Source organism: Triticum aestivum, chromosome 1A (assembly GCF_018294505.1).
Source record: "Triticum aestivum cultivar Chinese Spring chromosome 1A, IWGSC CS RefSeq v2.1, whole genome shotgun sequence".
NCBI classification, from domain to species: domain Eukaryota; kingdom Viridiplantae; phylum Streptophyta; class Magnoliopsida; order Poales; family Poaceae; genus Triticum; species Triticum aestivum.
The window spans coordinates 221,665,947-221,693,496 of record NC_057794.1 but is presented as its reverse complement, the minus strand read 5'-3'; positions in this window follow the sequence as shown (position 1 = coordinate 221,693,496).

Below are 27,550 nucleotides of genomic sequence, written 5' to 3'. Positions count from 1 at the left end.
CATTTAAAATAAAGTTTGGATTATATGAGTGGTTAGTCATGCCTTTTGGGTTAACTAATGCACCTAGTACTTTCATGAGATTAATGAATGAAGTTTTACATGCTTACATTGGACGATTTGTGGTAGTCTATTTTGATGATATACTGATTTATAGCAGACCTTTGGAGGAACATTTGGAACACTTACGTGCTATTTTTATTGCTCTACGTGCTGCACATTTGTTTGGTAACCTTGGGAAGTGCACCTTCTGCACCGACCGAGTATCTTTTCTTGTCTATCTTGTTACTCCACAGGGAATTGAAGTTGATAAAGCCAATATTGAAGCTATTGAGAGTTGGCCCCAGCCCAAAACGGTCACACAAGTGAGGAGTTTTTTTGGCCTCGCTGGATTCTATATGCGTTTTGTGAGAGATTTCAGCACCATTGCCGCACCTCTCAATGAGCTTACAAAGAAGGATGTGCCTTTTGTTTGGGGTACCACACAGGAAGAAGCCTTCACGGTATTGAAAGATAAGTTGACACATGCTCCTTTACTCCAACTTCCTGATTTTAATAAGACTTTTGAGCTTGAATGTGATGCTAGTGGAATTGGATTAGGAGGTGTGTTATTACAAGATGGCAAACCTGTTGCATGCTTTTCTGAAAAATTGAGTGGGCCTAGTCTAAATTATTCTACTTATGATAAAGAATTATATCCTCTTGTTTGGACTTTAGAAACATGGCAACATTATTTATGGCCCAAAGAATTTGTTATACATTCTGATCATGAATCTTTGAAACATATTAAAAGTCAAGATACACTGAATCGTAGACATGCTAAATGGGTTGAATTCATTGAGACTTTCCCTTATGTCATAAAACACAACAAGGGTAAAGAAAATGTTATTGTTGATGCTTTGTCTCATCGTTATACTATGCTTTCACAACTCGACTTTAAAATATTTGGTTTGGAGACCATCAAAGATCAACATGTGGATGATGCTGAATTTAAAGATGTTTTGAAGAATAACAAGAAAATGTGGGAAGAATGCTTGCCTCACATTGAATTTGCTTATAATCGTTCATTGCATTCTACTACTAAGATGTGCCCTTTTGAAATTGTGTATGGTTTCCTACCTCGTGCACCTATTGATTTGTTGCCTCTTCCATCTTCGGAGAAGGTTAATTTTGATGCTAAAGAACGTGCTAAATTGATTTTAAAAATGCATGAGTTAACTAAGGAAAACATTGAGCGTATGAATGCTAAATATAAACTTGCTGGAGATAAGGGTAGAAAACATGTTGTGTTTGCACCTGGAGATCTTGTTTGGTTACATTTGCTTAAGGATAGATTTCCTAATTTGCGCAAATCAAAGCTAATGCCACGTGCTGATGGTCCTTTTAAGGTGTTATGGAAAATAAATGATAATGCATATAAAGTTGAGCTGCCTGCAGATTTTGGGGTTAGTCCCACTTTTAACATTGCAGATTTGAAGCCTTATTTGGGTGAGGAAGATGACCTTTCCTCGAGGACGACTTCATTTCAAGAAGGGGAGGATGATGAGGACATCAATACCATTGTTACACCCACATCCCCTGCTGCTATACATACTGGACCAATTACTAGAGCTCGCGCACGCCAATTGAATTATCAGGTACTTTCGTTTCTTGGTAACGATTCTAATGTTCATGAGAATATGATGCTGCCTAAATTTGATACATTTGTTTTGCTTACAAATGGAGGGCCTAGCTTGGACAAGAAAGATGAACCGTGGAGCAAGTTCAAGCATGGAGATGATGGCATGCGCAAGGGGATCAAGAATGGAGTTACAAGTGATGATTTCAGGACTTTGAAGCCACCATAAGGAGTGCATGGAGCCTTGGATGAAATATACAAGATGCCACTTCATAAATTTCGTCTAGAGGCTATTCTAGGTGTTGTGTCACCTTATTATTGGGCCAGGCCCATGTATTTTCGAAATACGTAAGTATAGGCTGTTTTTAGAGTCCGTATGTGTGGGGAAACAAGAGTTAGGGTTGGTTTCGGACTCCTCCTCCAAGGGCCACAAAATTCCCCCCTCTTCCTCCATATATACAGCCCTTAGGGCATCATTTTGACTTTGGGTTTTGTTTAGATTACAAGTTCGTCATAGCTGCAACTTCACGTACTTCGTTTGTGTCCAATGACCAGACCAAGACGTCACAGAACCCCACCTTGATCACTAAAGCTTTCATCTTATATTCGCAATATCCAGATTGCAATATCAGTTTCTTGCTTGTTCTTCGTTTGCTCGCAGGAAACAGACCCTCGTGGTCAGGTTGATCGTGCTCCGGCTTGGTCAATAACCCCTCGGAAGTTGGTTTAGCAATTGCTAAGGCGCGGCGTCTCGCACGTTCGTAGTCGGATCATCAAGGTCAACTCCCACAGAAAACGATAGCCACCATCTCATCGAAACATCGGGACACCCTCGCCTCTATCATGGGCTCTGGATCCATGGACGAACTCCGCGTGGAAAGTGGCAAATCAGGGCAAAATTCGGGGGATTTTGTGGATGGAAATTTGGGAAAAGATGGGGAAAAACTAGATCTACCTGCAACACATGAAATCCGCGACTCATATCCAACAAAACTTCATCACAAAAAAATTGGGGGCAATTCTTATGGGGAATTTTTGAATTAGGGACAAAATCAAAAAAACAAGGCTAGAAAACACAACGGGGAGGCTCCGAAATCATGATCAACATGGCTCATGATACCAAGATGATATAGGGTGGAACCCTAGATGGCCGATCTTTCACGAAAGGAGCGGATCCCGCGAGGAACACGAAGAGCACGAGGGGATACACGAGAGAATCACTAAAACCAATAAGAACAATCACACATATGCTAGATCCTCAAAACACAAAGAGGTACAAGATCCATAGTCGACTAGGGACGATACAAGTAGCACGATCTTCTCCGTGAGGAGGTCTTGAGTTCTTCCCGTAAAGGGGTCTTGAATCCTCTTGGGGGATCTTCTCCGAGGAGGCACGATCTCCGAGGAGAAGGTAACCAAGTGGATGACCAAAGCTCTCACACAAAATGAGCCAATCCTTTGCTAACCCTAGAAAGAGGGAGGAGGAGGAGTATATATAGTCTAGGTGGGTGAAGGGGTACATGGGCCTCGGCCCTTTACTATGTGCAGACAGACGGGGCCAGATGTTCGGGCGTCGGGCTAGATGTTCGGGCGTTCGCGAGGGGCTAGATGTCCGGGCTGGGGTGGCCGGATGTCCGGTCTGGCTTTGACGCTCTCTGGATGGAGGGTGCCGTATTTCCGGGCTTCTGGCCGGATATCGGGGCCGGGCCGGATGTCCAGGGCCTATAGATACTTGGCGGTTGCGCAACTATTGCTCCAGGGGCCGGATGTTCGTGGCCTGTGAGTTGTTCTTGACTCGTTCCGTCGTTCCTCTTCATCTGTGGTCCTGGTGGCTTGTCCGTCTTCACGTGTATCTTTGGGAGGGTCCTCCTGGTACGTAATCATGCACAACATCTCGGACTTAGGTAGTAGCCATGTCTTGAGTGGATCATATGTAATATCACTAAGGAAAGAAGTCACCTCGGTCTCGAGAGCTCTAGCTCTAGCTCGTGTCATAGGTCATCTTGGCACTTCGTGAGACGATGGTAGGTCCATGGGGATGACCGTAGGATGCTCCGCATCAGGCCTTGTGGTGAGAGATAGCTTCTCTACCATCTCCATGCTAACCAAGTTGTTACAACTCCCTCCATCTATGATGACATGAACAGAACATTCCTTCACAACTCCCTTTGTATGGAACAGATTATGCCTCCGATTTTGCTCATCTTGTGTAACCTACACACTCAAAACACGTTGAGCAACTAATCATTCATACCTGTCAGCATCTTCAGCAGCCATGAATTGCGTCTCATGGAAAGAATCATCTCCACCGCGTTCTTCACTTGTAATAAGAGCCAAAGTCTCCTCATCATAGTCACTAGCGGACTCATACCAACCATCCTCAGTAACAATCATCACACGCTTAGATGGGCATTCTCTCGCATAATGACCTCCACCCTTGCAACGACGACAAATAATATCATGTGTTTGCCCTATTGATGCCATGGATGAAGAAGAGCTCTGTGCAGGCCTAGAAGGTGTGCTCTTGGCAGATAGTGGTGGTTGTGCCTGCTTTCTTGTATCACGGTTGGAGGTGGCAGCTGGCAGAGGTGCTAGTGTAGCAAAACGTGTGGAAGTAGAGGATGCACACGGTGTCCATGATGAAGGTCAACCTGCAGAGAAGTTAGTTCGCACCAATGTCTGTCGATCCTGCACTTCACGTTCAACTTTGCAAGCAAGATAGAATAAACGAGTGATATTATTATATTCCTTATACTCTAGAATGGTCTGAATCTCTTTATTTGAACCACCCATAAAACATGCGAGCATAGATTCATTATCCTCAACAATACCACATCTAATCATACTAGTTTGTAATTCCTAACAATATTCTTCTACAGAATTTTTTCCTTGTCTAAACGCTGCAATTTTCTAAGCAATTCACGTTGATAATATGGTGGAACCCAGCGAGTATGCATAGCATTTTTCAAAGCAGCCCAAGTAGCTGGAATAGGATATAATCTACAATGTTCAGACCACCAAACACATGCAAAACTAGTGAAAGCACAAACAGCAGCAGGAGCACGTCTCTCCTCAGGATATTGTAAACATGTAAAACGTTGTTCAGTTTCTAACTCCCAAGTAAGATATATATCAGGAACATATCTACCCTCAAATGGTGGAATATTCAATTTTAGTTTAGGAAGATGGTCATGATATCATACCTCAAGTGGTGGTGCAGCCCTATCGTTGCGATGATATGCATGAGGACGACCTGGCGGTGGTGGTGCTGGTGGTTGCACGCAGTTCTGATTTTGATCAACCTCATCCTTGTAATGGTCCTCCACCTCTGCAGTAGCAGCAGGAGCAGGAGCTATAGAAGCATCAACAGTAGGTACAGTGGCACCAGAATTTTGACCAGGCTCAAGGGGAATGTACAATGCTCGTCCCACTTGATTTGGAAGGAGATGTTGTTGTTGTTGATGTAGAGGTGCGACAGGTGCTTCGGGCGGTGGTTGTGGAAGACACGCGAGTACTTCATTGAACTTGGCATCCAACTTGGTGTCAATTGTCTTCTCAACGTCATCAATCCTCTCCAGTGCCTTTCCGAAGGTGGCCATGATGTTTCCACCTATTGACTCAACATTTGTTGAAATTTATCATGAAGCTCCTTCTTTGTCATGTTCTCCCAGTCACTCTCGTCGGCTTGTGGTCCTGCCATGGTTAGCAGCAATAGAAACACACAAGAATATGATCCTACAGACTACTAGAAAGTGGCAGTGTGTCACAAATCCGTCAAGCAAATCTCAAATTCTTACCAGTTCTTACCAAGCGGCAGGCAGTGATTGGCAACCGTTGTAGTCAAAACTCTCAAAGCTTGGATCGAGCGATTACTTGGGAGAGTCAAACGCACGTCGCAGATGTATGTGGAGCTAGAAAGGCTTATAATATGGTAGCAAAAAGGGTCAGCAATAATCAATTCAGAGATGCAAAGTTGAATAAATGCTCAAGGACGGTACTGTGCTGGTCCTAGGCCAGACCATGCTAGAGATGCGAGCCTAGAGCACTAACAAAATCACGGCTCCGCACGTAAACAAGGGAGGAGCACACTCTAATTTTTTCTCTCTTTTTTCACTTATTTCTCTCTCTTTTTTTGCTCCGCAACAATTGTTTTTGAAAAAGTCTACAAATGGTCTAAAAGCTTCCTAGCCAGAATTTTCTAGACTTAGTTTTTTAAACTGGAACTATTTTTCTACTTCGGATGGCACGGAAATTGGGGAGTCCTACTCTGTCATGACTCGGAGTATGGCATGATCTGGAAATCGAAAACAAAGACATAAATACTGGACTCGGACTAGTACTGGTGGCGGAGATGAATCTGGTGGAAACTCTGATTGGTGGCGGAGATGAATCTGGTGGAAACTCGGACTGGTGGCAGATATATGTAGGGCGGTGGAACACGGACTAGTGGCGAATCTGTGATGGAGGTGGACTCGTATTAGCGTGATGGCGGTGGATATGTGGTATATGGCAGTGGTGATGATGATGGTGGTATATGGCAGTAGTGATGACGATGGTGGTATATGGCAGCGGTGACGATGATGGTGGTATATGGCAGCGGTGATGATGATGATGTGGCCGCCGCGTGACAACTTGTGAACAGAACTCAAAAATCTAAAGGACTAGACAGTAAGAACAGCAACTAGACACGATGATGCAACCGTAAATTCAACAATCCAAAACCCTAAAAATATTATGCAAAGGCTCAGATTGGTTTCGATATGATGAACTAACCCTAATTTTTTGGCTTTTTCGTGGACTGTAGGTATGAAGAACAAACTCGATCTAAACTACGAAAAACTGTAGAATCTCACAGAGCAACCTGGAAATCTGATACCACTTGATAGAGGCGAGGGTGTCCCGAAGTTTCTTTGAGATAGATATCATTTTCTGTGGGAGTTGATCTTGACGATCCGACTACGAACGTGCGAGACGTCGCGCCTTAGCAATTGCTAAACCAACTTTCGAGGGGTTATTGATCATGCCGGAGCACAATCAACCTGACCACAAGGGTCTATTTCCTGCAAGCAAACGAAGAACAAGCAAGAAACCAAGATTGCAATCTGGATATTGTGAATATAAGATGAAAGCTTTATAAATCAACATGGGGTTCTGTGACGCCTTGGTCTGGTCGTTGAACACAAACGAAGTACGCGAAGTTGCAGCTATGGCGAACTTTTAATCTAAACAAAACCCAAAGTCTAAACGATGCCCTATGGGCTGCATATATGGAGGAAAGAGGGAGGAATTTCCTGGCCCTTGGAGGAAGGGTCCGAAACCAACCCTAACTCTTGTTTCCCCACACATACGGACTCTAAAAACAACCTATAATCAAGTATTTTGAAATTACATGGGCCTGGCCCAAAAGTAAGGTGACGCAGCACCTAGAATAGCCTCTGGATGAAATTTATGAAGTGGCATCTTGCATATTTCGTCCAAGGCTTCATGCACTCATTGTGGTTGCTTCAAAGTCTTGGAATCATCACTTGTAACTCTGCTCTTGTTCCCATTGCGCATGCCATCATCTCCATGCTTGAACTTGCTCCAAGGTTCATCTTTCTTGTCCAAGCTAGGCCCTTCATTTGTAAGCAAAACAAATGTATCCAATTTAGGTAGCATCATATTCCCATGAACATTAGAATCATTGCCAAGAAACGAAAGTACCTGGTAATTCAATTGGCGTGCGCGAGCTCTAGTAATTGGTCCAGTATGTATAGCAGCAGGGGTTGTGGGTGTAACAATGGTATTGATGTCCTCCCAAGGCACCCCAAGGTAATATTCAAGGACAACAAAGCATCTAAGCTTGGGCATGGCCCGAATGGCATCCGCTCTTTCGTATTCGTTCATCGGTAACCTTACTTGGAGCTATATTTTTATTCTCCACATGATATGTGTTTTGCTTAGAGCGACATTTTATTTTTATTAGGTTTTGCTAGATGTTTGGGTAAAGTACTTAAGATCTACATTTTCTTTATGAGAGAGAGTCTTTACATAGTTACTAAATTATTTGACTACTCATTAATCTTCACTTATATCTTTTTGGAGTAATTTGTCATTTACTCTCGTGCTTCACTTATATCCCATGAGTAAATGGTTGAATAAATTGAATATCATAAATCTGAATTTATATATGTTTCATATGCTTATAGCATGGGGAGTAATGACTTCACATATAAGAAGTAGAGGTGGTAAATTTATTAAAAGTTAGCAAACATAGTATTGGTCACTTGAACAATTCATGAAAGAATATTGAAGGAAGAGATGTTTCACATATAAATATACTATCTTGGACATATTCTATGATTGTGTGCCCCATTAATTATTTTCAAACTTGATCAAATTTGTTGAAGTTGGACAAGCAAGACAACTTAATGAGTTATGATTGGGTATATTTATATAGAAGTTATATTGTAATGGATCCTCCAGCATGTGGTGCTTGCTTTTTAGAATCTTTTGCTGACCAAAATTTCTGTACTAAGCGGGAATACTGCTTTTACATCCAAAATCCTTGAACCAAGTTTCTTCCATGAGTGTCCACCATATCTACCTATATGCGGTATTTACCTACCGCTCCAAGTAAATTTGCATGTGCCAAACTCTAAACATTCAAATAATAATCTGTTTTGTATGCCTGAATCGCTCATGTAGCGACTAGGGGTTGTCTGTATCTTCCATGCTAGGTGGGTTATTCTCACGATGAGAGGACTCCGCTCATCATTCATGAGAAAATGGCTGGTAACCGGGATGCCCAGTTCCATGCTCAAATCAAATCAAAATATGATTGCAAACAAAACTCCCCCAGGATTGTTGATAGTTGGATGGTACCCATTGTTTCGGACCAGCCGTGGAATGTGCTTGTTGGTGGTGGGGGAGTAAAAACTTTACCATTCTGTTTGGGAACTGCCTATAATGTGTCTAGCATGGATGATAGTGAGAACCCTTGGTTTTTATGTTGACAATGAAAGCTTACCCCTCAAAATTATGTCCATCCCTGTTTTAGAAGCTTCAAGCTCTGGCACCTCTGCGAATCTCTGCTTCCCTCTACGAAGGGCCTATCTTTTACTTTTATGCAAGAGTCAGTAGTATTCCTTCTCATTCCAACCTTCTCTTTAGTTCGCAAGCATCATGTGATGGGGAAAGATCTAAGCATATATGGCCATTCAAATATATTTGATCAGGAATTATTATTGTTGACAATTATCTATATGATAAGTAAATTGGGAGGGAAAACATTAAGCTCCTATCTTTCTTTGTGTTCAATGGATGCTATTTGTTCTAAAAATATGCTTTGAGTGGTAGCAATCATGGAAGACTATATGATAGTTGAGTATGTGGGATTTGCTTAATCAAAGCTCTTACATAGACCCTTCCTGAAAGTAAGATGAATTGTAATTGTTTGATGACTGAGAGCATAATTTGTTAGTTTTCAAGAAATTTTATGGTCTATGCTCTAACAGGTGAATAGCTTGTTACTTGATAATGAGAAGCTTTATGATATGAGCTACTGTTATGATATATAATGATGCTATAAAAAGTGATTGAAATTATCATTGAACAAACTTGTGCACTTGTGTGACGCCCCGAGACCGTTGCGCCAGGTGTCTTCCGGTGTTTCATTGTTGTTGCCTTGTCTTTTGCTTGCATGTGCATCTTGTCATGTCATCATGTGCATGGCATCATCATGTTTTCGAAACATGCATCCGTCCCGGCCTCCTCGTTCTCTCCGTTGTCCGTTCTGAGCCCAGACACACTTGCATGCGCCCGCGGCATGTCCGAAATATTATTTTATAAGTGGCCAGAAAATGTTCTCGGAATGGGGATGAAAGTTGGCGTGCGGTGTTTTTATGCTGTAGGTAGGCCGCCTGTCAATTTTTGTCGCATTCGGAGTTCGTTTGATGCCCCAACGGATAACTATAGCGGCAATATAGTCGGTCTAACGTCGGACATTTTCGGTCTCCGGAAACAGTCGCCGGGCCTCTCTCTCTTCTCTTCTCTCAGCTCGAGCCCTTCTGCACAGCCCACGAGTTCCAACCGACCTCTCGCGCGCGCGTCCGAAAAGTTGTCCCGGACCCGACCCGGACTGTCGCCACTGTTGTGTCTGGATCATCTCCAAACATCTACAAAACGTCCCCGTTTTGTTAATTGGACTTCCTACCCTATTTTTCTCGACCCCTCGATTTATTTGGAGGGACGGATTAGCCCCTAAATGTCTCCCTCTTTCTTTATATATATACTCTCCTAGTGCTATTTGGACAAAATCCTAAAACCGAGGGCACTTGTCCCATCTTTCCCTTTTGGCCGCCGCCACTCCCTCATCGGGATCCTCCCCGATCCACCCACCTCCTCTTCCTTGAATTCCCCATCTGGCCAATCCCGCATCCTCTCTCGTTTCCATCCAACCAAACCGATTCATCCATCCAGCACACCCGCACTTGAGCTCTCCCGAGGCCGAGCTCATCCAACGCCGCACCGCCCCGGCGAACCTGCCAGCCGGCGACCCCGTCCTCAGGCCGGCCTCGTCGCGCCACCTCTTCCTTCCCTTCCTCCTCTGGTTCTTCTCCCTCTCACTCCCTCCACCTCTCTGTTTTCTCTCACAGGGAGAACACGATGCGCCGGCCTCCATGGATTTCGCACCGGAGTCCCCGACCGTGCCTCGTCCTGGATGCAAGAGCACGAGCTCCCTCCTCCTCGTTGCACGCATTGCTCGCCGAGCCGCAAGCCCCTGCGCTGCCCGGATCACCTGCGACCTTGGGTCGCCCCTGCTTCGTCCTCGCCACCATTGGTGCTCCGGCCGCCGCCGTGGTCTCCAGCTCTGCCCGCGCGCCTGCCTCGCGACCTGCAGCGCCGCCACGCCTCCGGTGAGATTGGACGTCCCCCGCCCGGATCCACCGCCTGCTGCCGTCCTGGACCTCACGTCAACTGGATCCCGCGCTGCCGCTTCCTTCCTCCTGCTGCTACGTTTTCTTCTCGAGGGAGACGAGCGCCCCGACCTGAAGCCGCGTCCCTGCCTCGCGTCGACCTTGCCCTGCCTCCGCTCGATCTGCCTGCGAGGCCCAGCGCGCCCCTTCGCGGCCTGCCCAGCCTCCTCCTCTCCAGCTGGGCCGTGGCCCATGGTGAGGCCACCCCGACGTTCTTTTTTTTCTTTCTCTGTTGGGCTTCCTGTCTAGTTTCGGCCCGCTTATGTTTTTTTTCAGGGTCTGCGAATTTAGCTAATTATCCAGAGTTGGCAGTTTTACAGAAAACCCCCTATGGTTCATGCATATCATATCTCTCAAACTATGCATCGTATGTAAAAACTTAATATATGAAACTTGCTTAGAATTTTGTCTAGTTTAACAATATCCAGTTTTCATCCATGTTTAAAATGTTTAATATGATGTTTGGTTAAATTTGCCCCTATGCCATGTTAAAATGATTTATTTCATAACTAAATAACCGTAGCTCCAAACCTAACAAACTTTATATGTAAATGGGGTAGAATTTTGCCTAGTTTAACATGGTGTCTTTACTTTGCATGTTTAACAACTATAAAATATGGTTTAGGGCATAACAGTACCAAACCTAATATATGCATATGGGGATTTACCGGAATTGTTGTTCGTTGCTTCCGGCCTCATTTAAACTTGCCTAGATAGATAGTTTCATTATGCTTCACCTCTTGCCATGCTAACAACATTTAATATTGTTGAGTACATAAACGAGATCGAACTAAATAAGTAATGTGGTGTTCCGTCAATATGCAACGGAGTTGCATATTGAGCTCCACTTAATTTGTAGAATTTCTTGTGCACGTTGCCATGCCATGCCTCCTTAAATCGGACATGCATCATACTTGGTTGTGCATCATGCCATGTTCATGTGGTGGTTGTTTACTTCTTTACGGTGTTGCTTCTTCGGGTTGGTTCCGATAACGTCGCGTTTGTGAGGAACCGTTCGACTTCGTCTGTTTGTCTTCTTCATGGACTCGTTCTTCTTCCTTGCGGGATTTCAGGCAAGATGACCATACCCTCGAAATCACTTCTATCTTTTGTTGCTAGATGCTCGCTCTTTTGCTATGTCGATGCTGCGATACCTACCACTTGCTTATCATGCCTCCCATATTGTTAAACCAAGCCTCTAACCCACCTTGTCCTAGCAAACCGTTGTTTGGCTATTTTACCGCTTTTCTCAGACCCTCTTATAGCGTTGATAGTTGCAGGTGAAGATTGGAGCTTGTTCCATGTTTGGAACATGGATATTTTGTTGGGATATCACAATATCTCTTATTTAATTAATGCATCTATATGCTTGGTAAAGGGTGGAAGGCTCGGCCTTATGCCTGGTGTTTTGTTCCACTCTTGCCGCCCTAGTTTCCGTCATATCAGTGTTATGTTCTCGGATTTTGCGTTCCTTACACGGTTGGGTTATAATGGGAACCCCTTGACATTTCGCTCTGAATAAAACTCCTCCAGCAAGGCCCAACCTTGGTTTTACCTTTTGCAGTAACAACCTAGCCTTTTCCCTTGGGTTTCGCGGACTCAAGGGTCATCTTTTTTAAGCCCCCGGACCAGTGCTTCTCTAAGTGTTGGTCCGAAACGGGCAGCCTGTGGGGCCACCTCGGGGAAACTTGAGGGTTGGTTTTACTCGTAGCTTGACCTATCCGGTGTTGCCCTAAGAACGAGATATGTGCAGCTCCTATCGGGATTGTCGGTGCATCAGGCGGCTTTGCTGGACTTGTTTTACCATTGTCGAGGATGTCTTGTAACCGGGATGCCGAGCCTGATCGGATTGTCTTAGGAGAAGGAATATCCTTCGTTGACCGTGAGAGCTTGTGATGGGCTAAGTTGGGACACCCCTGCAGGGATTGATCTTTCAAAAGCCGTGCCCGCGGTTATGGGCAGATGGGAATTTGTTAATGTCCGGTTGTAGATAACCTGAAACTTAACTTAATTAAAATGCACCAACCGCATGTGTAACCGTGATGGTCTCTTCTCGGCGGAGTCCAGGAAGTGAACACGGTGTTGGAGTAATGCTTGACGTAGGTTGTGCTAGGATCACTTCTTGATCATAGTTGTTTGACCGTGCTTTTGCCTTCTCTTCTCGCTCTCATTTGCGTATGTTAGCCACCAAATATGCTAGTCGCTTGCTGCCACTCCACCTCATACCTTTTACCCTACCTATAAGCTTAAATAATCTTGATCGCGAGGGTGTGAGATTGCTGAGTCCCGGTGACTCACAGATACTTCCAAAACCAGCTTGCAGGTGCCGATGAAATCGTGTAGGTGACGCAACCAAGATCAAGAAGGAGCTCATTGAAGATCGTGTTCATTATGTTGTTCCGTTTCCAGTTGATCAGTAGTGGAGCCTAGTCGAGATGATCGGGGATCTGTGTAGCTTTTGGGGTAGTCTTCTTTTATTTTGGTTCCGTAGTCGGACCTTGATTGTATCTGGATGATGTAATGTTTTATTCATGTATGGTGTGAAGTGGCGATTGTAAGCCAACTATGTATCTCTTTCCCTTATGTATTACATGGGTTGTTTGCGTAGATTACCTCACTTGCGACATTGCTTTCAATGTGGTTATTCCTCTAAGTCGTGCTTTGACACGTAGGAGATATAGCCGCATCGAGGGCGTTATAAGTTGGTAATCAGAGCCTTCCCCGACCTTAGGAGCCCCTTGCTTGATCGAATCGTTGGCGTTGTTGAGTCTAGAAAAATGTTTTGAGTTATTTAGGATTATATATATCGGAGAGTAGGATTCTTTTTACTCCTCAGTCCCTTCGTCGCTCTGGTGAGGCATCCTGACGTTGAGTTTTGACTCTTCTCTTCTCAAATTTCACTAAAAAAAATTTAGGATCACACGGGTATCTTGGAATCGTTCCGATGGTTTTGTGACGAGAACATTGTTCTTGGTGCCCCCTGACATTTAGGGGTTGTGGCAGTGTCCTGGGGAGTTGAGCTCCGAGGTGTTGTCATCAGAATTTTATCATTGCAGTTCTTGAATACCCGAGCTTCGCCGACATCGAAAATCTCTTTTATGCAGTTGTTGGTGAGATAACCTCGACGCCACCCAGTACTGGGGCGGGAGTTTGGGAGTATTGCCATAACTCGTATAACGGATGCTTTTCGAAGGTTGAGGTAAATGATTTCCAAAGGTTTCTTGGTTATGTGTTGAAGGATGGATACAGCTGGATGTAGGATTTGCTAGTTTTGGGTGAGATATTATGCTTCCCCTGTATCCCCAACACCTGATTGCATAACCGGAAAGTTTTGGGAGTTTATAAATGGGAATTCAAGTAGCTCTTAGGATATCTTTTCGGTAGATATATGATATGAAATTGGGGTTCGACGTCTAGTGGTCTGCCTATCCACGGTTGGTTTTACAGTGGTCTTGTTGTGTCTTAAAGAGTCCTTGGCTATGCTGACTCGGGGACGCTTCGTATGTCATGTGCATGGCCTTGTACATGATGGTGCTGTACAATCGAGCCTGTGTAGGCCCCACCATGAAAACTTCGGATGAAAACTCTATCATATGTTTGTTCCGGCTTATTCCGCAAGCCAATCCTTGGTTTCGTTTTGAGTTGTGGTATTCGAGTTGCTTCGAAGTCAAATGTTGATTCCATACCTTTCCTAATCGGCGTTCTCATACTCCGATGTGAATACTAATTCTTCATGATAATCGAGATTGCCATGTCAATCCTTTTTCAACCGGCGTGTCTCTCTTCAAGTGGATCCGATCATTTCAACACTCGCAAGATCCAACCTCAGTTTTTCATCAACGTTGTTTGTTTCATCCGTCTTCAAGTTGACTTTGTTTTCCCTCCCTCCCACCCTTTTTCTTCGAGGAATCAAATATCTTAATCAACTATCCATTTTATTCATGTTAAGTCTCTTCGTTCTTTTCAATCAACGTTTTACCCGGTGGTTCTCTTGAAGATGCTCTACAAGTTCATCATTCTTCATTCTTTTCCTTCTCCGGTGGATTCAAGTCAAGCTTTGTTGATCATATCCTTTTTCCTCGTTTCAATACTTTCTCATGCCGGTGCACCACATATTCAGTCATTTCTTGCTATTCAATTCTTCCGGAGTGCTCAAGATATCCCGAAGATTCGTGCTTACACTCTGCTTTCGTTCAAGCTCTTTTCGAGGATGTTATCTCATTCAAGCCATTTAAATCCAACCGGTGGAATCTCTCTTTTCAAGCAATCGTTCTACGGTGTTTCTTTTGAGTGGGCCCTAACCCATAGGTCTTTTCTCGGGATCTTACCTGACTCTTCTTATTTTCCCGGAGCTTCTCAAATTCTTTTCAAATTTGACGTAAGAATGATTTATCATCAGTCATATGCCTTCTCCAAGGTCTTTCACATTATTTTCATCGTTGGCTCAACCTCTTCGCTTTTGATTCTCCCAGAGTGTCTAAGTAATTCATGGTGGTGTTTCTCATCGTTATTCTCTGCATTTGAAGACCGAAGAAGAGTTTTTCCTCCATATCTTGCTCCATTCTCGTCAAGATTCGTGGCTCTAGTTTGTTGCCATCCTCTCATAATTATTTTTGATTGTGAGAATTCTTTTCACCCATCCGGAGCAGTTCAAGAATCTTTTCAGTTTGATTCTCCGAAGCAAATCAATTCAAAATTATTCATTCTCAGCTTTCAGCTCTCTTTCTCTAAATCTTACCGGTGCATTGTTCAAATATCCTCTAATCTGCTCGTGGTCTCTTTGTTCTCATGTATCTAAGTTCTCTCAAGTATTCTGATTCATTCTCTAATCCTTCCCGGTGTTCCTTCATGTTTTATTCGTTCTTTTTCAATTCTTACGGTGGTTTTCCCAAGATTCTATTCCATGGTTATCATATCAATTTATTCGTTGTTTCAACCCTTCCGGTGGTTCGTTGAAGACCTTCCCAAGTTGCGCAATATCTATCTTAATCCTTTTTTACGAGAATAAGTAGTATGTCATATCCATTGTTTGTCATCAATTAAATTGGTGAAGGATACGCATAAGGTATTTCTTATTCTTGCTTCACCCAAGTGATTAATTGCTTATTCTGGAGGCTCATCAAATTCTCGGTTTCATTTGTTTCATCTTTCTTTTCCGGAGTTCCAAGCTTTTCCCCATTATCTCGTCGTGAAGCTCCTTCTAAATCATCGCAAGGCTTCACCTTGTGTTTTCAACTTCTCTTTCCTTTCGTTTGATCAGTCTTTTGTTGACCGGAGTTCTTCATGGAGGCTCTACATGATGGTTCATAAAGGATTTAATTCCTTTTCGAAGTGTTCATTGAGATTCTTTTCAGAGGAACTCAAGCTTTCTTCATCTTGCAATCCGGAGTGCAATTCTTTCTTCCGTATAATTGGAGGTGGTATTATGTCATTCTCGATAATTTGAGTTCATGTTCCATGATTCACATGTTGTTAAGAATGAGATATTTTAAACCCATCAATCTCGTCATTGGAGTTAACATGGGTTATAGTTCACCTAAAGCCTTCCCTAAGGATTGTTGCTATTTATGGTGCTTATAAAGGACCCAAGTCTTTATTTATCCTCCTGGTGAAATAGTTTTCTCATCCCCTTGTTCTTATCAATCCAATCTTGTTTTTCGTTAGTGGCGGAATTTCACCTCATAGTTATGAGATGTTTTCCATAAGCCCACAACAAGCTTACTCTTTTCGTTGTGTATTTTTTCCAACAACTCCGTTCGACCCTTCTCTTAAAGATGCCTTTTCAAGATCTTTTGTGGCAGAAGTTGGCATTTTCTTCTCCATTCTCCTATTTCAATTATCTATCTTCTATTCTTTTGTTCCAGAGGTATTGTGATGTTGCTCTTTTCAACCCATCATCTCGTTTTGTCAAAGATCATGTTCTTTTCATGCCTATCCATTTAACCAGAGTGTTGTGTCCTTTGATCAAGTTCTTTCATCTTATCAAGTCTTGCATCTCTTTTCAACCGGAGTGCTACCCAAATCGGTTCTTTTTTTCCTCTTTCTTAACGGAGTGCTTTCAACTTCGTTCTTCTCCGTTGCACTCTTTCTCCAATATGTTCTTCATCTCAAGGTTCTTTGGTTTCACTCGTTTGTCAAAGAAGCAACTTAGTTTTACCTCTTCTCTTTCTCTTCCTTTTTCCCTCCGGTGCCATTCTAGATCTCGGGACGAGATCCTCTCATAGTGGTGGAGTGTTGTGACGCCCCGAGACCGCTGCGCCAGGTGTCTTCCGGTGTTTCGTTGTTGTTGCCTTGTCTTTTGCTTGCGTGTCGCATCTTGTCATGTCATCATGTGCATTGCATCATCATGTTTTCGAAACTTGCATCCGTCCCGGCCTCCTCGTTCTCTCCGTTGTCCGTTCTGAGCCCAGACACACTTGCACGCGCCCGCGGCATGTCCGAAATATTATTTTATAAGTGGCTGGAAAATGATCTCGGAATGGTATGAAAGTTGGCGTGCGGTGTTTTTATGTTGTAGGTAGGCCGCCTGTCAATTTTCGTCGCATTCGGAGTTCGTTTGACGCCCCAACGGATAACTATAGTGGCAATATAGTCGGTCTAACGTTGGACGTTTTCGATCTCCGGAAACAGTCGCCGGGCCTCTCTCTCTTCTCTTCTCTCAGCTCGAGCCCTTCTGCACAGCCCACGAGTTCCAACTGACCTCTCGCGTGCGCGTCCGAAAAGCTGTCCCGGACCCGACCCGGACTGTTGCCACCGTTGTGTCTGGATCATCCCCAAACATCTACAAAACGTCTCCGTTTTGTTAATTGGACTTCCTACCTTATTTTTCTCGACCGCTCGATTTATTTGGAGGGACGTATTAGCCCCTAAATGTCTCCCTCTTTCTCTCTCTCTCTCTCATATATATATATATATATATATACTCCTAGTGCTATTTGGACAAAACCCTAAAACCGAGGGCACTTGTCCCATCTTTCCCTTTTGGCCGCCGCCACACCCTCATCAGGATCCTCCCCGATCCACCCACCTCCTCTTCCTTGAATTCCCCATCTGGCCAATCCCGCATCCTCTCTCGTTTCCATCCAACCAAACCGATTCATCCATCCAGCACAACCGCACTTGAGCTCTCCCGAGGCCGAGCTCATCCAACGCCGCACCGCCCCGGCGAACCTGCCAGCCGGCGACCCCGTCCTCAGGCCGGCCTCGTCGCGCCACCTCTTCCTTCCCTTCCTCCTCTGGTTCTTCTCCCTCTCACTCCCTCCACCTCTCTGTTTTCTCTCACAGGGAGAACACGATGCGCCGGCCTCCATGGATTTCGCATCGGAGTCCCCGACGGCGCCTCGTCCTGGATGCAGGAGCACGAGCTCCCTCCTCCTCGTTGCACGCATCGCTCGCCGAGCCGCAAGACCCTGCGCCGCCCGGATCACCTGCGACCTCAGTCGCCCCTGCTTCGTCCTCGCCGCCGTTGGTGCTCCGGCCGCCGCCACCATTGTCTCCTGCTCCGCCCGCGCGCCTGCCTCGCGAACTGCAGCGCCGCCCCGCCTCTGGCGAGATTGGAACCCCCGCCCGGATCCACCGCCTACTGCCGTCCTGGACCTCACGTCAACTAGATCCCACGCCGCCGCTTCCTTCCTCCTGCTGCTGCGTTTTCTTCTCGAGGGAGACGAGCGCCCCGACCTGAAGCCGCGTCCCTACCTCGCGTTGACCTTGCCCTGCCTCCGCTCAATCTGCCTGCGAGGCCCAGCGCGCCCCTTCGCGGCCTGCCCAGCCTCCTCCTCTCCAGCTGGGCCGTGGCCGATGGTGAGGCCACCCCAGCGTTCTTTTTTTTTTCTTTCTCCATTGGGCTTCCTGTCCAGTTTCGGCCCGCTTATGTTTTTTTCAGCGTCTGCGAATTTAGATAATTATCCAGAGTTGGCAGTTTTACAGAAAACCCCCTATGGTTCATGCATATCATATATCTCAAACTATGCATCATATGTAAAAACTTAATATATGAAACTTGCTTAGAATTTTGTCTAGTTTAACAATATCCAGTTTTCATCCATGTTTAAAATGTTTAATATGATGTTTGGTTAAATTTGCACCTATGCCATGTTAAAATGATTTATTTCATAACTAAATAACCGTAGCTCAAAACCTAACAAACTTTATATGTAAATGGGGTAGAATTTTGCCTAGTTTCACATGGTGTCGTTACTTTGAATGTTTAACAACTATAAAATATGGTTTAGGGCAGAACAATACCGAACCTAATATATGCATATGGGGATTTACCGGAATTGATGTTCGTTGCTTCCGGCCTCATTTAAACTTGCCTAGATAGATAGTTTCATTATGCTTCACCTCTTGCCATGCTAACAACATTTAATATTGTTGAGTACATAAACAAGATCAAACTAAATAAGTATTGTGGTGTTCCGTCAATATGCAACGGAGTTGCATATTGAGCTCCACTTAATTTGTAGAATTGCTTGTGCACTTTGCCATGCCATGCCTCCTTAAACCGGACATGCATCATACTTGGTTGTGCATCATGCCATGTTCATGTGGTGGTTGTTTACTTCTTTCCGGTGTTGCTTCTTTGGGTTGGTTCCGATAACGTCGCGTTTGTGAGGAACCGTTCGACTTCGTCCGTTTGTCTTCTTCATGGACTCGTTCTTCTTCCTTGCGGGATTTCAGGCAAGATGACCATACCCTCGAAATCACTTCTATCTTTCCTTGCTAGATGCTCGCTCTTTTGCTATGCCGATGCTGTGATACCTACCACTTGCTTATCATGCCTCCCATATTGTTAAACCAAGCCTCTAACCCACCTTGTCCTAGCAAACCGTTGTTTGGCTATGTTACCGCTTTGCTCAGCCCCTCTTATAGCGTTGATAGTTGCAGGTGAAGGTTGGAGCTTGTTCCATGTTTGGAACATGGATATTTTGTTGGGATATCACAATATCTCTTATTTAATTAATGCATCTATATACTTGGTAAAGGGTGGAAGGCTCAGCCTTATGCCTGGTGTTTTGTTCCACTCTTGCCGCCCTAGTTTCTGTCATATCAGTGTTATGTTTCGAGATTTTGCGTTCCTTACACCGTTGGGTTATAATGGGAACCCCTTGACAGTTCGCTTTGAATAAAACTCCTCCAGCAAGGCCCAACCTTGGTTTTACCTTTTGCACTAACAACCTAGCCTTTTCCCTTGGGTTTCGCGGACTCAAGGGTCATCTTTATTTTAACCCCCCGGGCCAGTGCTTCTCTAAGTGTTGGTCCGAAACGGGCAGCCTGCGGGGCCACCTCGGGGAAACTTGAGGGTTGGTTTTACTCGTAGCTTGACCTATCCGGTGTTGCCCTAAGAACAAGATATGTGCAGCTCTTATCAGGATTGCTGGCGCTTCGGGAGGCTTTGCTGGACTTGTTTTACCATTGTCGAGGATGTCTTGTAACCGGGATGCCGAGCCTGATCGGATTGTCTTGGGAGAAGGAATATCCTTCGTTGACCGTGAGAGCTTGTGATGGGCTAAGTTGGGACACCCCTGCAGGGAATGATCTTTCGAAAGCCGTGTCCGCGGTTATGGGCAGATGGGAATTTGTTAATGTCCGGTTGTAGATAACCTGAAACTTAACTTAATTAAAATGCACCAACCGCGTGTGTAACCGTGATGGTCTCTTCTCGGCGGAGTCCGGGAAGTGAACACGGTGTTGGAGTAATGCTTGACGTAGGTTGTTCTAGGATCACTTCTTGACCATAGTTGTTCGACCGTGCTTTTGCCTTCTCTTATCTCTCTCATTTGCGTATGTTAGCCACCAAATATGCTAGTCGCTTGCTGCCGCTCCACCTCATACCTTTTACCCTACCTATAAGCTTAAATAGTCTTGATCGCGAGGGTGTGAGATTGTTGAGTCCCCATGACTCACTGATACTTCCAAAACCAGCTTGCAGGTGCCGATGAAACCGTGCAGGTGACGCAACCAAGCTCATGGAGGAGCTCATTGAAGATCATGTTTGTTATGTTGTTTCGTTTCCAGTTGATCAGTGGTGGAGCCCAGTCGGGACGATCGGGGATCTGTGTAGCTTTTGGGGTAGTCTTCTTTTATTTTGGTTCCATAGTCGGACCTTGATTGTATTTGGATGATGTAATGTTTTATTCATGTATGGTGTGAAGTGGCGATTGTAAGCCAACTATGTATCTCTTTCCCTTATGTATTACATGGGTTGTTTGCGAAGATTACCTCACTTGCGACATTGCTTTCAATGCGGTTATGCCTCTAAGTCATGCTTCGACACGTAGGAGATATAGCCGCATCGAGGGCGTTACAACTTGCTAGCATTCACACTTCATAAATTATTTCTTTTATCATTTACCTACTCAAGGAAGAGCAGGAATTAAGCTTGGGGATGCTCATACGTCTCCAATGTATCTATAATTTATGAAGTTTTCATGCCATGTTTACAATAAATTTATATGATTTTGGTATGATTTGATTAGAACTAACCCGGACTGGCGTTATTTTCAGCAGAACTACCGTGGTGTCGTTTTTTTGTGCAGAAATAAAAGTTCTCTGAACAAGCTGAAAATTTACGGAGAATATTTTTGGAAAATATAAAAATGCTGGAACTAAAAGATATCAGAGAGGAGTCCCAAGGAAACCACAAGGGTGGGTGTAACATCCCAATTTTTCCTAAATTAGGATGTTAATAGATCATTCATATGCATATCATATCTTTAATTGCATTATTTGTCTTTCTGCAATATTCAAATCATTATGCAACAAAGGCAATTTATTGGAGCGGAGATAACATGACTTCTCCCCTATTTTAAAAATGTTCATAATGTGCAAAATATTATTTCCAGTTCATCTGATATGTTCTGGTAATTTTTGTGATCTTAAAAATATTTTATTTGATTGTTTTATTGCTGTTTGAGTGGCCTATTGCATCAAAATTATTTTACAAAATTGCATTAGTGTTGGAACTAGTGTTCCTATAGTTTATAGCTGTAGAGCTATTTCGACTGTGTGTCTAGGTATTTTTATTTAGAATTTATATTGTGTATTTTATTTTATTTATTTTGTCCTGCTGCTGTCTTTATTTAAAAAAACAGGGCCAGCCAGCCGGCCAGCCAACCGGCCCATCGCCGCGGCCCGGCCAGCGAAGCAGCAGCACACAGCCGCAGCCCGGTAAACCTAGCGAAGCGGTACGCCCGCACCGCTCGCCCGAACCGCACTCAACCTGCTGCCCGCGTTCAGCCACTGACCATGGACCCTGCGCCTGGTTCTCCTTCCTCCGGTCGGACGAACACGAGCGAAGCCGCACGTGCAGCCCGAGCCGAGCCCCGATCGATCTCGGGCACTGGTCGACCCCGTGCACTGTAGGAACGCCGTACGCGAGCTAGACTCCTCCAAGAACCCTACCGAAGCCGTTTCCCCATCGCCCCTCGTCCACACGCCTCTGCTTGGCAATTTGGATCTCGCCAGGAGCTCCGCCGTCCACCGCCATTCGCCGAAAGATTGCGCCGCCGTAAGAGCTCGTAAAGCCGGACCTCCTGCACCCCTCGAACCCCCACTCGATGAAGAACTCTTTTGACACCTCGAAGTACCCTGCAGAGCACTAGAACGCTGCCGCCACCGACGTCCGCCGCCGCCGGAGCACACCACCATTCCCGTTGCTGTTACTGCCCGCAGAGGATGCCCTGCCGCCTTTGAGCACCACCACCGCCTCCGTCGCTCAACACCGCACCCGTCCGTCACCTCGCCTTCGCCGGAGACCCACCGGAGGAGCGCCGCCGCCAACGCCCGAGACCGCCGTCATTTTCCTCTGTTTTGGGTGAGCACACGCGCCCAGCCAATCGGACACCACCACTTGGCACCTTGCTACAGGACACGCACAGGAGTTCGCTACAGCGCTGAGGAGTTTTCTGTTGTTGTTTTATTTTATTTCAGATTCTTCCTCTAACTTCAACTAGCTATATCTTTTAACCTATAGGTCCAAATTAGGCAATTCCTTTTCCTATGATCTCACAAAAATCAGCACAATATCACAGTACCAACTTTGCACATGTTTGCTCTGTTCAAATTTGAATTCGTTTGAATTTGAATTAAACCTTCCGGAGGCCCTAACTCTCAAATCGTTTATCGAAATCGAGTGATTCTTTTTGCGTTGTGACCGTAGTGCAATTTAGGTGCTTTTAAGCTTCTGTTGTTGAGTTTTAAAATTGGTTTTGTTTCTGTTGGTTTTGTTTTGGTTCTATTCGTGTTCCGGTGATTGATTTGTTGAATTGTGTGAAACATGTAGATTGTCCGGAGTGCGACGCGAGCTATTGTCAGGAGTGTGACTTTCTGACCCAGAACCAAGGCAAGTTACATGTTGATCATCCTTTACCTATTGTTTTCTATGCATGTAGTTATATCACACTATGAATATATGCATGTATAGGAATACTATATTATTTTTGCTATGCTGTTGAGCTATCTTCCCGTCTTTGCAAATCGTGGTAGTGGTACGTTGCTATGCTTTGTAGACGGGGGTGGTTCGTGTATTCATTGGGTTTATGTGAGGATTATATATATTTAACAAATTGAGTAGTAACTCAGGATTTAACTCACCTCTGGGCGGAAGTGGTATTGCTTGGTATTGAGGGAAGGCATCATGGGGTCTTGCACCTTTTCTAAGGCCATGCGCCCATGAGAGTGCACCCTAAGTGGAATGCCGCCCAGGTTCAAAAAGATCAGACAGACTTAGTGACTAGTAGCTTCCATGTGCGGCCACTGGCTATATGGGCTCTGGCTTAGTTGATCAGTTGTTGGAACCCTTGCCCAGACAGTGTCGACAGATGTAGCATATGTAGGTGGGATGTGGCCGTCAGGTGGTTAAGGGAACCTCTTCTGAAAGACTTCGTCTCAATCTTCGGATTGGGTCCAGTGGGTAGCTTATCAGCTGGAGTTGCCAGAATCCTTGTCAGGAGTTCATAATGTGTTTCATGTATCTCAATTGAAGAAGTGCCATGCAGAGATGATGGATGTTCCATTGAGGGACATGGTGCCACTTGAGGCAATTCAGTTGGAGAGTGATTTCACATATGAGGAGAAGCCTGCAAAGATTCTAGAGACAGCAGAGAGAGTTACTCGCACCAAGACAATTAAGTTATGCAAGGTTCAGTGGGATCATCATACAGAGGAGGAAGCTACCTGGGAACGAGAGGAAGATCTCAGGTAGGATCACCCACGCCTATTTGCTAGCCAGTCCGAATCTCGAGGGGGGGATTCATCTTAAGGGGGGTAGGTTTGTAACATCCCAATTTTTCCTAAATTAGGATGTTAATAGATCATTCATATGCATATCATATCTTTAATTGCATTATTTGTCTTTCTGCAATATTCAAATCATTATGCAACAAAGGCAATTTATTGGAGCGGAGATAACATGACTTCTCCCCTATTTTAAAAATGTTCATAATGTGCAGAATATTATTTCCAGTTCATCTGATATGTTCTGGTAATTTTTGTGATCTTAAAAATATTTTATTTGATTGTTTTATTGTTGTTTGAGTGGCCTATTGCATCAAATATATTTTACAAAATTGCATTAGTGTTGGAACTAGTGTTCCTGTAGTTTATAGCTGTAGAGCTATTTTGACTGTGTGTCTAGGTATTTTTATTTAGAATTTTTATTTTGTATTTTATTTTATTTATTTTGTCCTGCTGCTGTCTTTATTAAAAAAAATAGGGCCAGCCAGCCGGCCAGCCAACCGGCCCATCGCCGCGGCCCAGCCAGCTCAGCAGCCGCACACAGCCGCAACCCGCTAAACCTAGCGAAGCGGTATGCCCGCAGCGCTCGCCCGAACCGCACCCGACCCGCTGCCCGCGTTCAGCCACTGACCGTGGACCCCGCGCCTGGTTCTCCTTCCTCCGGTCGGACGAACACGAGCGAAGCCGCACACCCAGCCCGAGCCGAGCCCCGATCGATCTCGGGCACTGGTCGACCCCGTGCACTGTAGGAACGCCGTACGCGAGCTAAACTCCTCCAGGAACCCTACCGAAGCTGTTTCCCCATCGCCCCTCGTCCACACGCCTCTGCTTGGCGATTTGGATCTCGCCAGGAGCTCCGCCGTTCGCGCCGTTCACCGGAAGATTGCGCCATCGTAAGAGCTCGTAAAGCCGGACCTCCTGCACCCCTGGAACCCCCACTCGATGAAGAACTCTTTTGACACCTCGAAGTACCCTGCAGAGCACCAGAACGCTGCAGCCACCGACGTCCGCCACCGCCAGAGCACACCACCGTTCCCGTCGCCGTTACTCACCGCAGAGGACGCCCCGCCGCCTTTGAGCACCACCACCGCCTCCGCCGCTCGACACCGCACCCGTCTGTCACCTCGCCTTCACCGGAGACCCACCGGAGGAGCGCCGCCGCCAACGCCCGAGACCGCCGTCATTTTCCTCTGTTTTGGGTGAGCACACGCGCCCAGCCAATCAGACGCCGCCACTTGGCACCTTGCTACAGGACACGCACAGGAGTTCGCTACAGCGCTCAAGAGTTTTCTGTTGCAGTATTATTTTTTTTTTCAGATTCTTCCTCTAACTTCAACTAGCTATATCTTTTAACCTATATGTCCAAATTAGGTAATTCTTTTTCCTATGATCTCACAAAAATCAGCACAATATCACAGTACCAACTTTGCACATGTTTGCTCTGTTCAAATTTGAATTCGTTTGAATTTGAATTAAACCTTCCGGAGGCCGTAACTCTCAAACCGTTTATCGGAATCGAGTGATTCTTTTTGCGTTGTGACCGTAGTGCAATTTAGGTGCTTTTAAGCTTCTGTTGTTGAGTTTTAAAATTGGTTTTGTTTCTGTTGGTTTTGTTTTGGTTCTATTCATGTTCCGGTGATTGATTTGTTGAATTGTGTGAAACGTGTAGATTGTCCGGAGTGCGATGCGAGCTATTGTCAGGAGTGTGACTTTCTGAACTAGAACCAAGGCAAGTTACATGTTGATCATCCTTTACCTATTTTTTTCTATGCATGTAGTTATATCACACTATGAATATATGCATGTATAGGAATACTATATTATTTTTGCTATGCTGTTGAGCTATCTTCCCGTCTTTGCAAATCGTGGTAGTGGTAGGTTGCTATGCTTTGTAGACGGGGCTGGTTCGTGTATTCATTGAGTTTATGTGAGGATTATATATATTTAACAAATTGAGTAGTGACTCAGGATTTAACTCACCTCTGGGTGGAAGTGGTATTGCTTGGTGTGGAGGGAAGGCATCATGGGGTCTTGCACCTTTTCTAAGGCCATGCGCCCATGAGAGTGCACCCTAAGTGGAATGCCGCCCAGGTTTAAAAAGATCAGACAGACTTAGTGACTAGTAACTTCCATGTGCGGCCACTGGCTATATGGGCTCTGGCTTAGTTGATCAGTTGTTGGAACCCTTGCCCAGATAGTGTCGACAGATGTAGCATATGTAGGTGGGATGTGGTCGTCAGGTGGTTAAGGGAACCTCTTCTGAAAGACTTTGTCTCAATCTTCGGATTGGGTCCAGTGGGTAAAGCGTACAAAACTCTGCAGAGTATTAAAACTAATCATGATTAGTCGTGCCCCCGGTTATGGGTAAATTTGAGCGACTATGCCATTACAGTTGTTGGATGATCTTGACAGATGTGACACTTAATAAATTTGTTGGGCAACTTAATAAAGGGTAGGTTGGAGTTGATTTTGCCAACTCAACCTTATGCATTTAATTGTAGTAATAAAAGAACTAAATAAAAATTTGACTATTAGGTAGTTATTAGGATAAAATCAGCTTTCTGCAAAATAAACCCCCAAGCCTTCCTTTGTTGTACTATGCATACACATGTAGGTCTGCTTTATTATTACTCATGTGTAACTTGCCAATACATTCCAAGTATTGACCTATATGGCTGCAACGTCTCATGTTGCAGGATATACAGACGAAGAGTAAGGTACCGTTAGGGTCGCGAGTCTGCACTCATGTAACACCCTCGATGCGACTATAGCACCCACGTGTCGAGGCACAACTTAGAGACATAATCGCATTGAAGGCATATGTCGCAAGTTAGGCAATCTTCACAACATCCCATGTAATATGATAATAAAAGGGAGATAACATAGTTGGCTTACACTCGCCACGTCAATCAAGTACATAATAACATTACATCATCTAAACACTCATGGCCCGACTATGGCGCCAAAATAAAAGAGAACCCAACATGCGACATGGTCCCGATCACCCCCAACTGGGCACCACTACTGATCATCGGGAAAGGAAACATAGTATCGTTGAGAGTCTTCGTCGAACTCCCACTTGAGCTCATACACATCTCCTGGAGCGGAATCATCAGGCCCTGCATCTGGTGTAATAGTAATCTGTGAGCCACAGGGACTCAGCAATCTCGCACCCTCGCGATCAAGACTATTCAAGCTTATAGGTAAGGAAAGATAAAATATGAGTGGAGCTGCAGCAAGCGACTAGCAAGTATGATGGCTAACTTATTCGCAAAGGAGAGCGAGAAGAGGAGGCAAAGCACGAGCGAGAAGCTAGAGAACAACCTGCGCAAACATTACTCCAACACCGTGTCCACCTCCCGGACTCCGCCGAGAAGAGGCCATCACGGTAACACACTCAGTTGATTCATTTTAATTAATTAAGGTTCAAGTTATCTACAACCGGACATTAACAAATTCCCATCTACCCATAACCGCGGGCACGGCTTTCGAAAGTTCAATCCCTGCAGGGGAGTCCCAACTTAGCCCATGACAAGCTCTCACGGTCAACAAAGGAATAGACCTCCTCCCAAGACGTTCCGATCAGACTCGGTATCTCGGTAACTCAAGACACTTCGACAGGTTAAAACAAGACCAGCAACACCGCCCAAATGTGCCGACAAATCCCGATAGGAGCTGCACATATCTCTTTCTCAGGGCACACTCAGATGAGCGCTCCATACAACTAAAACCAAACCTCGAG